Below are 9,781 nucleotides of genomic sequence, written 5' to 3'. Positions count from 1 at the left end.
TCCACATTTGTTTTATAAAGAAAATCTGCATTCGCTAGAGAATTAAAAAATAAAATAAAAGAATTAAATTGAATAAAATTCGCGTTCAGTACAAACAGATTTAATTAATAACTAAAATTAGATATAGAAAATTTTAAAGATAAATAGGATTTGACCTTACATAATCTAAAGAGAATTAGAAAAGAAATCAAAGAAATAGATTTAATAAAATTCGCGTTCAGTACAAACGGATTTAATTAATAACTAAAATTAATTATAGAAAATTTAAAAAATTAACAGGATTTCACCTAACATAAACTAAAGAGAATTAGAAAAGAAATTAATGAAATAAATTGAATAAAATTTGAACTCAGTACAAACAGATATGATTAATAACTAGAATTAATTTCAGAAAATTTAAGAATTTATCAGGATTTCACCTAACATAAACTAAAGAGAATTAGAAAAGAAATAAAAGAAATAGATTTAATAAAATTCGCCCTCAGTACAAATAGATTTAATTAATAACTAGAATTAATTATCGAAAATTTTAAAAATTAACAGGATTTGACCTAACATAATCTAGATAATTAAAAAATGAAATAAAAGAAATAAATTAAATAAAATTTGCGTTCAGTACAAACAGATTTAATTAATAACTAGAATTAATTATAGAAAATTTAAAAAATTAACAGGATTTGCCCTAACCTAAACTAAAGAGAATTAGAAAAGAAATAAATGAAATAAAATTGAATAAAATTCGAGCTCAGTATGAACAGATTTAATTAATAACTAAAATTAATTTCAGAAAATTTAACAGGATTTCACCTAACATAATCTAGATAATTAAAAAATTAAATGCATTTAAAGAAATAAATTAAATAAAATTTGCGTTCAGTACAAACGGATTTAACTAATAACTAGAATTAATTATAGAAAATGTAAAAAATTAACAGGATTTGACATAACCTAGAGAATTAAAAAAAATGAAATAAATTGAATAAAATTAGAGTTCAGTACAAACAGGTTTTGACCGGCTGTCGACCAACAAAAGGAGCCTTCTTTGACCTGTACATTTAAGGACACGGTCGAGCGCCTGACCTCAGCCGGTACAATCACTGACTCAGAAGGGAAGGGTGTTGTGTAGGAGATTTTCAGGGCCAGGGCGAGGAGGCTCAACCTCCTTGGGCCAGGGGTATTCAAGGGCAAGCCAGATATTTTACGTCAGTCGAGTATTACGAAACTTGATTTTGTATTGGTTATTGATTTTTTATTTTATTTTTTTTTTCAGTTGGAAAATTTAATTAAATTAACCACGAGTTTGTAAATAGATTGATAATTAATTCTTTATTTTAGTTGTAAATAAATTATTAATTATTTTTTTTTATTTCAGTCGTAAAATTTTATTAGAATAATCAAGAGTTTGTCAATGAATTTTTAATTATTTTTTTTTATTTCAGTTGGAAAATTTGATTAAAATAACCATGAGTTTGTAAATAAATTGGTAATTAATTCTTTATTTCAGTCGGATAATTTAATTAGAATAATCAAGAGTTTGTAAATAAATTTTTAATTATTATTATATTTTTTTTATTTCAGACGGAAAATTTGATTAAAATAACCATGAGTTTGTAAATAAATTGGTAATTAATTCTTTATTTCAGTCGGATAATTTAATTAGAATAATCAAGAGTTTGTAAATAAATTTTTAATTATTATTATATTTTTTTTATTTCAGACGGAAAATTTGATTAAAATAACCATGAGTTTGTAAATAAATTGGTAATTAATTCTTTATTTCAGTCGGATAATTTAATTAGAATAATCAAGAGTTTGTAAATAAATTTTTAATTATTATTATATTTTTTTTATTTCAGACGGAAAATTTGATTAAAATAACCATGAGTTTGTAAATAAATTGGTAATTAATTCTTTATTTCAGTCGGATAATTTAATTAGAATAATCAAGAGTTTGTAAATAAATTTTTAATTATTATTATATTTTTTTTATTTCAGACGGAAAATTTGATTAAAATAACCATGAGTTTGTAAATAAATTGGTAATTAATTCTTTATTTCAGTCGGATAATTTAATTAGAATAATCAAGAGTTTGTAAATAAATTTTTAATTATTATTATATTTTTTTTATTTCAGACGGAAAATTTGATTAAAATAACAATGAGTTTGTAAATAAATTGCTAATTAATTCTCTATTTCTGCCGGAAAATTTATTTAGAATAATTAAGAGTTTGTAAATAAATTCTTAATTATTTTTTTTTATTTTAGTCGGAAAATTTAATTAAAATACCCATGAGTTTGTAAATGAATTGGTAATTTTTTTTTTTTATTTCATTCGGAATATTTAATTATAATTATCTTTAAAACAATATTTAGAATGTTGAAAAATGTAATGGAATGTTTTTTTTTTTAATTTGGTAAGTAAAAAACATAGTTAAATTAATGTTTACCTGTAAAGAATTTTTGATTAAATCCTATCTTTGAAGGTCATGAATTTTCCTCCACAAAGTTTAAATTAAATTACAAAAAATCTTATGAAGTTTTAAAGAAATTTAGAATGACATCAGAATATTTCAAAGAATCCAAGGACATCTAATGTCCATTCCAAAGAAATTGCATTTTAGGACATCAAGGAAATTGCGGATCTACTAAAAACACCAACCTCGTGAAAATATGTTGTCCTGTTCTTGAAATATTTTTATTTTAACTGTTCATTACTTCTCATCATCATCATCATCATCTCCTACACCTATTGACGCAAAGGGCCTCAATTACTTCTCATATAGGTTATTTATTTCCTTATTTCCTTTCCTCACTGGGCTGTTTATTCCCTGTTGGAGTTCTTGGGCTTATAGCATCCTGTTTTTCCAACTAGGGTTGTAGCTTAGCTAATAATAATAATAATAATAATAATAATAATAATAATAATAATAATAAATATGAAATACTAAAAAACAGGCCCTTTGCGCCAACAGTCGTAAGAGGAGATGATGATGATGAAAAAGAAAAAAAAATAGTAATTGCATACTTTATCAAATGCCACTATCATGATGAGAAAGCAAATACGATCTATTTTTTCCAAGTTTTTCTTTTTTGTCATGTGGTAAATCCTGGAAAAAAAAAACCGAGGGGCAAAGTCCTCAAAAAAAAAAAGAAAAAAAAAAGTTACAAATGCAGAAAAAACTTTTTTTTCCAACTTTTTTTTGGTCGTGTGGTAAATCCTTGAAAAAAAAGAGGGCCAAAGTCCGCAAGTGAAAAAAATAAGCAAATTACAAAAGTAGAAAAACTTTTGTAAAGGAAAATTCTTATAATGCATTGAAGGATATTCCTCAGAGCGATTGGAAATTGTCAATGATTGAATTAAAGGATAATGCACAGTATCAGAGATCCTGTATTTTATAATAAGATTAATATAAATATTATAATTGTGTACAACACCTATTAGTATCCTTCAGCTAAGTCATACCATTCTAAGGCTCCTGCGACAAAGTATCCTACAGGTAGCCTATATCATTCTAAGGCTCCTGCGACAAAGTATCCTTTAGGTAAGCCATACCATTCTAAGGCTCCTGCGACAAAGTATCCTACAGGTAGTTCATACCATTCTAAGGCTCCTATGACAAAGTATCCTACAGGTAGTTCATACCATTCTAAGGCTCCTGCGACAAAGTATCCTACCGGTAGTCCATACCATTCTAAGGCTCCTGCGACAAAGTATCCTACAGGTAGTCCATATCGTGACAAAGTATCCTACAGGTAGTCCATACCATTCTAAGGCTCTTGTGACAAAGTATCCTACAGGTAGTCCGTACCATTTTAAGGCTCTTGCGACAAAGTATCCTTTAGGTAAGCCATACCGTTCGAAGGCTCCTGCGACAAAGTATCCTACAGGTAGTCCATACCATTCTAAGACTCCTGCGACAAAGTATCCTACAGGTAGTTCATATCGTGACAAAGTGTCCTACAGGTAGTCCATATCATTCTAAGGCTCTTGTGACAAAGTATCCTACAGGTAAGCCATACCATTCTAAGGCTCCCTGCGACAAAGTATCCTTTAAGTAAGCCATACCATTCTAAGGCTCCTGCGACAAAGTATCCTTTAAGTAAGCCATACCATTCTAAGGCTCCTGCGACAAAGTATCCTACAGGTAGTCCATATCGTGACAAAGTGTCCTACAGGTAGTCCATATCATTCTAAGGCTCTTGTGACAAAGTATCCTACAGGTAAGCCATACCATTCTAAGGCTCCCTGCGACAAAGTATCCTTTAGTTAAGCCATACCATTCTAAGGCTCCTGCGACAAAGTATCCTTTAAGTAAGCCATACCATTCTAAGGCTCCTGCGACAAAGTATCCTTTAGGTAAGCCATACCATTCTAAGGCTCCTGTGACAATATAAAAGTTCACATAGATTTACGGCGATATGAAATGTGATTCCTACCTGAGCTACGCGGCTGGCCTCTGCCAGGTGGTAAGTGACCAAAAGCCATTACCTACCCCTGGGGTACACTCAGAGGTACACCATCCCTCATCCAAGGACTCCTCTACCTGTTAAACCCCCTTCCACAGCAGGCCCATGCTTCCTCCTCCTCCTCCTCCTCCTCCTCCTCCTCCTTCATTTCCCTCAGAGCTCCTAAAGACTCGTCGAAGCTCCCGACAGACAGTCTGTGTCGAGACGCCGCTCTAGGAGGTCGATGTGTTTAACGTCCCTTCACTGAACTTTCTCACTAAACCCAAGAGTGTCGACACCCCGTTACTCCTTTCGTCGAGTTTGTCTGGCGATCCCTCACTCCTCCTGCTTTCTATTTAGTGTTCGACAGCCCGAAAAAGGATTTTTAGTTTTCATTCTAAATTTATTTCCCGAGACAAGTGCCCCTTATTATAAAAATTGATAGGAGTGCGATTTAATTCCGAAAATTTTCTCCCCAGCGCCTCTTAAAAAGGAGGTGAGTGACTTCAACGCCGTCGCCATGAAGGGAGTACAGTGATAATTTCTCTTCTTCTGAAAGTCTGAAAGTGGCCAGTTTTGTCTTAAATTAGGATATCTGAAAAAAGGCAGCTTTTATAGCGTGGGTCATCTGAAAACATCTTCGACACTTGATCAAAGGTAAGTTCCAGTTGAGATTCAGTGTTACCTTTTTCTTAATTGCTTCTCGCTCCTCTCGATGAGCGATGATTTCTAATTGTGGATTTTGGATTTTGAGGTTAAGGTGCGTTGTTTGACCCCGTGGTCTCGTAGCCAGACTTTGGGATTGTACGGAAATTAAAGGAAATTTTTAACATTCTTTAGCTGTGATTCGTTTTTCACGACGTTCTGTAAAATGGTTTGGAAAAGTTATAGTTGTGTTCGAGTTTCATATATATTTGTATGTATATATATACTGTATATATATATATATATATATATATATTTATATATATATATATATATATATATATCTTGCCAGAGCAGTATCAATACATTTTAATAATTATCATAACACCAAACACTGCAAAAAATATTACAAGTGCAGTAAAACATCATTGCTAACAAATCAAATGACCATATCTACAGCAACACTTGCTGTTAAATCAACAAGAATTCAAGTAAGTATAATAGGGACCAGGTCAATCCTTCTCTTCGTCAAATTTACATATCGAAAATCCTAATCAGCTCCATCGCATCTGCCACGAAACTCTCGTCTTTGGGAAATCTAACCCGTTGAGTTTTGAAGAAAAGTAAGGATTCTACTTGCTGTTAAATCAACAAACATTCAACTATAATAGCGACCAGGTCAACCCTTCTCTTCCCTTCGTCAAATTCACATAAAAATCGAAAATCGTGATCAGCTCCATCGCATCTGCAAAAGGAACTCTCGTCTTTGGGAAATCTAACCCGTTGAGTTTTGAAGAAAAGTAAGGATTCTACAACACCTGAAATCTAACCCGTTGGGTTTTGAAGAAAAGTAAGGATTCTTCAACATCTAACCCGTTGAGTTTTGAAGAAAAGTAAGGATTCTACAACATCTAACCCGTTGAGTTTTGAAGAAAAGTAAGGATTCTACAACATCTAACCCGTTGAGTTTTGAAGAAAAGTAAGGATTCAACAACACCTGTTGGATATGTCAGCTGACTTTTAAAAAGTCGCCTCTGCCTCTTATTGGAGAGTGAAAGAGTTGGATTCAGGCCCCCCCCCCCCTCCCCCAACCTCCGTTAAGCCAACCAAGGCTCGGTTGCTCCGACGGCATATGTAGGTCGGAGGGCCCGTTCATACAATCCCTGCAACCACTTCTATAATTACAATTATTCTAATGGCTTCACAGACCGACGTTGTTTTTCTTTCTTTCTTTCTTTCTTTCGGTTGGTTGAGGTCTAGAGTTCGAGGGAGGTTTTTTTGCAAATTTTTTTTTATAGTAAAAACTATTTAAACTTTTTGATATTAAGTTTAACGGTTTAGAACTTTAGATAAATATAATAGCTAGATTATTTATTAATGCTATGTATAATATTTAGAACGTTGTTTTTCTTTCTTTCTTTCTTTCTTTCGGTTGGTTGAGGTCTAGAGTTCGAGGGAGTTTTTTTTGCAATTTTTTTTATAGTAAAAACTATTTAAAAACTTTTTTTTATTATTAAGTTTGATAAGTACAGATGGATATAATAGTTAAATTATTTTTTAATGCTATGTATGATATTTAGAACGTTGTTTTCTTTCTTTCTTTCGGTTGGTTGAGGTCTAGAGTTCGAGGGAGGTTTTTTTGCAAATGTTTTTTTATAGGAAAACTAATTAAACTTTTTTTATATCAAGTTTTACGGTTTAGATGAATATAATAGTTAGATTATCTATTTATTTAATTTCTCGATATGGACTGATATTTACCAAGTTTAAGGTACTTTAAGCAGCCAATTTTCAAACTCAAAGCAATGAAAATATAATATAATCTGAAATATTTAGATGGGGGATATTTTACAATTGTTTCTGAAAGTATATGGAATTTAAATTTAATTTAATTTCTCGATAAAAACGACCGACTGAAATTATTTAGCAAATTTTCTGACATTTTCCAGCATTCTTAGGTCAGATTTTACACGAAAAAGTCAATAAGGGTGACTAAATATGAGAAATTTTATGATCATAAGTAATATTACCAGAAAATAGTTAAATTTCATCTCCAATGCTGGCTACTAAACGTCAGATTAGGTTATAGCAGATCTCCAATAATAATGACCGAACCGTAAATCTTAATAAGTCCAACATGCAAAAAATCACTTTTAAAAACTCTATTAATAAGTCCAGCATGCAAAAAATAACTTTTAAAAACTCTATTAATAAGTCCAGCATGCAAAAAATCACATTTAAAAACTCTATTAATAAGTCCAACATGCAAAAAATCACATACAAAAACTCTATTAATAAGTCCAACATGCAAAAAATCACATACAAAAACTCTATACTAACGTGAAAGGAATCTCAAATACCGCTAGAATTGTCTCGCCAGACAGCAGTAGAGTCGAACCCGTTATCAACAAACAAGTAGTGCTTCTTATTCTCATCCCTGTAGAATAAGAGCGACATGGAATTCTCACGCTTGCCAGCAGTCAGTAGTTGGATCGTAATACAGTCACCAGGTTGCTTTAAGAAATTCAGTAGTTGGATCGTAATACAGTCACCAGGTTGCTTTAAGAAATTCAGTAGTTGAATCGTAATACAGTCACCAGGTTGCTTTAAGAAATTCAGTAGTTGAATCGTAATACAGTCACCAGGTTGCTTTAAGAAATTCAATAGTTGAATCGTAATACAGTCACCAGGTTGCTTTAAGAAATTCAGTAGTTGGATCGTAATACAGTCACCAGGTTGCTTTAAGAAATTCAATAGTTGAATCGTAATACAGTCACCAGGTTGCTTTAAGAAATTCAGTAGTTGGATCGTAATACAGTCACCAGGCTGCTTTAAGAAATTCAGTAGTTGGATCGTAATACAGTCACCAGGCTGCTTTAAGAAATTCAGTAGTTGGATCGTAATACAGTCACCAGGCTGCTTTAAGAAATTCAGTAGTTGGATCGTAATACAGTCACCAGGTTGCTTTAAGAAATTCAGTAGTTGAATCATAATACAGTCACCAGGTTGCTGCCATTCGTGTTGCTTTAAGAAATTCAGTAGTTGGATCGTAATACAGTCACCAGGCTGCTTTAAGAAATTCAGTAGTTGGATCGTAATACAGTCACCAGGTTGCTTTAAGAAATTCAGTAGTTGAATCATAATACAGTCACCAGGTTGCTGCCATTCGTGTTGCTTTAAGAAATTCAGTAGTTGGATCGTAATACAGTCACCAGGCTGCTTTAAGAAATTCAGTAGTTGGATCGTAATACAGTCACCAGGTTGCTTTAAGAAATTCAGTAGTTGAATCATAATACAGTCACCAGGTTGCTGCCATTCGTGTTGCTTTAAGAAATTCAGTAGTTGGATCGTAATACAGTCACCAGGCTGCTTTAAGAAATTCAGTAGTTGGATCGTAATACAGTCACCAGGTTGCTTTAAGAAATTCAGTAGTTGAATCATAATACAGTCACCAGGTTGCTGCCATTCGTGTTGCTTTAAGAAATTCAGTAGTTGGATCGTAATACAGTCACCAGGTTGCTTTAAGAAATTCAGTAGTTGGATCGTAATACAGTCACCAGGTTGCTTTAAGAAATTCAGTAGTTGGATCGTAATACAGTCACCAGGTTGCTTTAAGAAATTCAGTAGTTGAATCATAATACAGTCACCATGTTGCTGCCATTCGTGTTGCTTTAAGAAATTCAGTAGTTGGATCGTAATACAGTCACCAGGTTGCTTTAAGAAATTCAGTAGTTGGATCGTAATACAGTCACCAGGTTGCTTTAAGAAATTCAGTAGTTGGATCGTAATACAGTCACCAGGTTGCTTTAAGAAATTCAGTAGTTGAATCATAATACAGTCACCATGTTGCTGCCATTCGTGTTGCTTTAAGAAATTCAGTAGTTGGATCGTAATACAGTCACCAGGCTGCTTTAAGAAATTCAGTAGTTGAATCATAATACAGTCACCAGGTTGCTGCCATTCGTGTTGCTTTAAGAAATTCAGTAGTTGAATCATAATACAGTCACCAGGTTGCTGCCATTCGTGTTGCTTTAAGAAATTCGCATGCGTGGGGGAAAAAATGGACGGGCTTTGAAGCACGAGTTACTAGGGAGAACGACGTTTTCTTAGCCATGTGGTGTAGGGAGAACTAGGTTTTCTTAGTCGTGTGGTGTCGGGAGAATGACGTTTTCTTAGCCATGTGGCGTAGGGAGAACGACGTTTTCTTAGCCGTGTGGTGTAGGGAGAACTAGGTTTTCTTAGCCGTGCGGTGTCGGGAGAATGACGTTTTCTTAGCCATGTGGTGTAGGGAGAACTAGGTTTTCTTAGTCGTGTGGTGTCGGGAGAATGACGTTTTCTTAGCCATGTGGTGTCGGGAGAATGACGTTTTCTTAGCCATGTGGCGTAGGGAGAACGACGTTTTCTTAGCCGTGTGGTGTAGGGAGAACTAGGTTTTCTTAGCCGTGCGGTGTCGGGAGAATGACGTTTTCATAGCCATGTGGCGTAGGGAGAACAACGTTTTCTTAGCCATGTGGTGTAGGGAGAACTAGGTTTTCTTAGTTGTGTGGTGTCGGGAGAATGACGTTTTCTTAGCCATGTGGTGTCGGGAGAATGACGTTTTCTTAGCCATGTGGTGTAGGGAGAACAAGGTTTTCTTAGTCGTGTGGTGTCGGGAGAACGACGTTTTCTTAGCCATGTGGTGGATGGAAA

At 33.6% G+C, this 9,781-nt stretch overlaps 1 protein-coding gene across 1 annotated transcript in view; it reads left to right on the top strand.

The window, feature by feature from the left end:
* Positions 1-4,654: 4,654 nt before the first annotated feature.
* The window catches only part of LOC137650186 (patched domain-containing protein 3-like), a 204,079-nt gene continuing 198,952 nt past the window's right edge, over positions 4,655-9,781 (top strand). Inside the window, exon 1 of the mRNA XM_068383361.1 lies at positions 4,655-5,104. The gene's annotated coding sequence lies outside the window, so the exon portion shown is untranslated. The remainder of the gene's footprint in view (positions 5,105-9,781) is intronic.

Source organism: Palaemon carinicauda, chromosome 11 (assembly GCF_036898095.1).
Source record: "Palaemon carinicauda isolate YSFRI2023 chromosome 11, ASM3689809v2, whole genome shotgun sequence".
NCBI lineage: Eukaryota > Metazoa > Arthropoda > Malacostraca > Decapoda > Palaemonidae > Palaemon > Palaemon carinicauda.
This window is presented reverse-complemented; position numbering and strand designations above follow the sequence as displayed.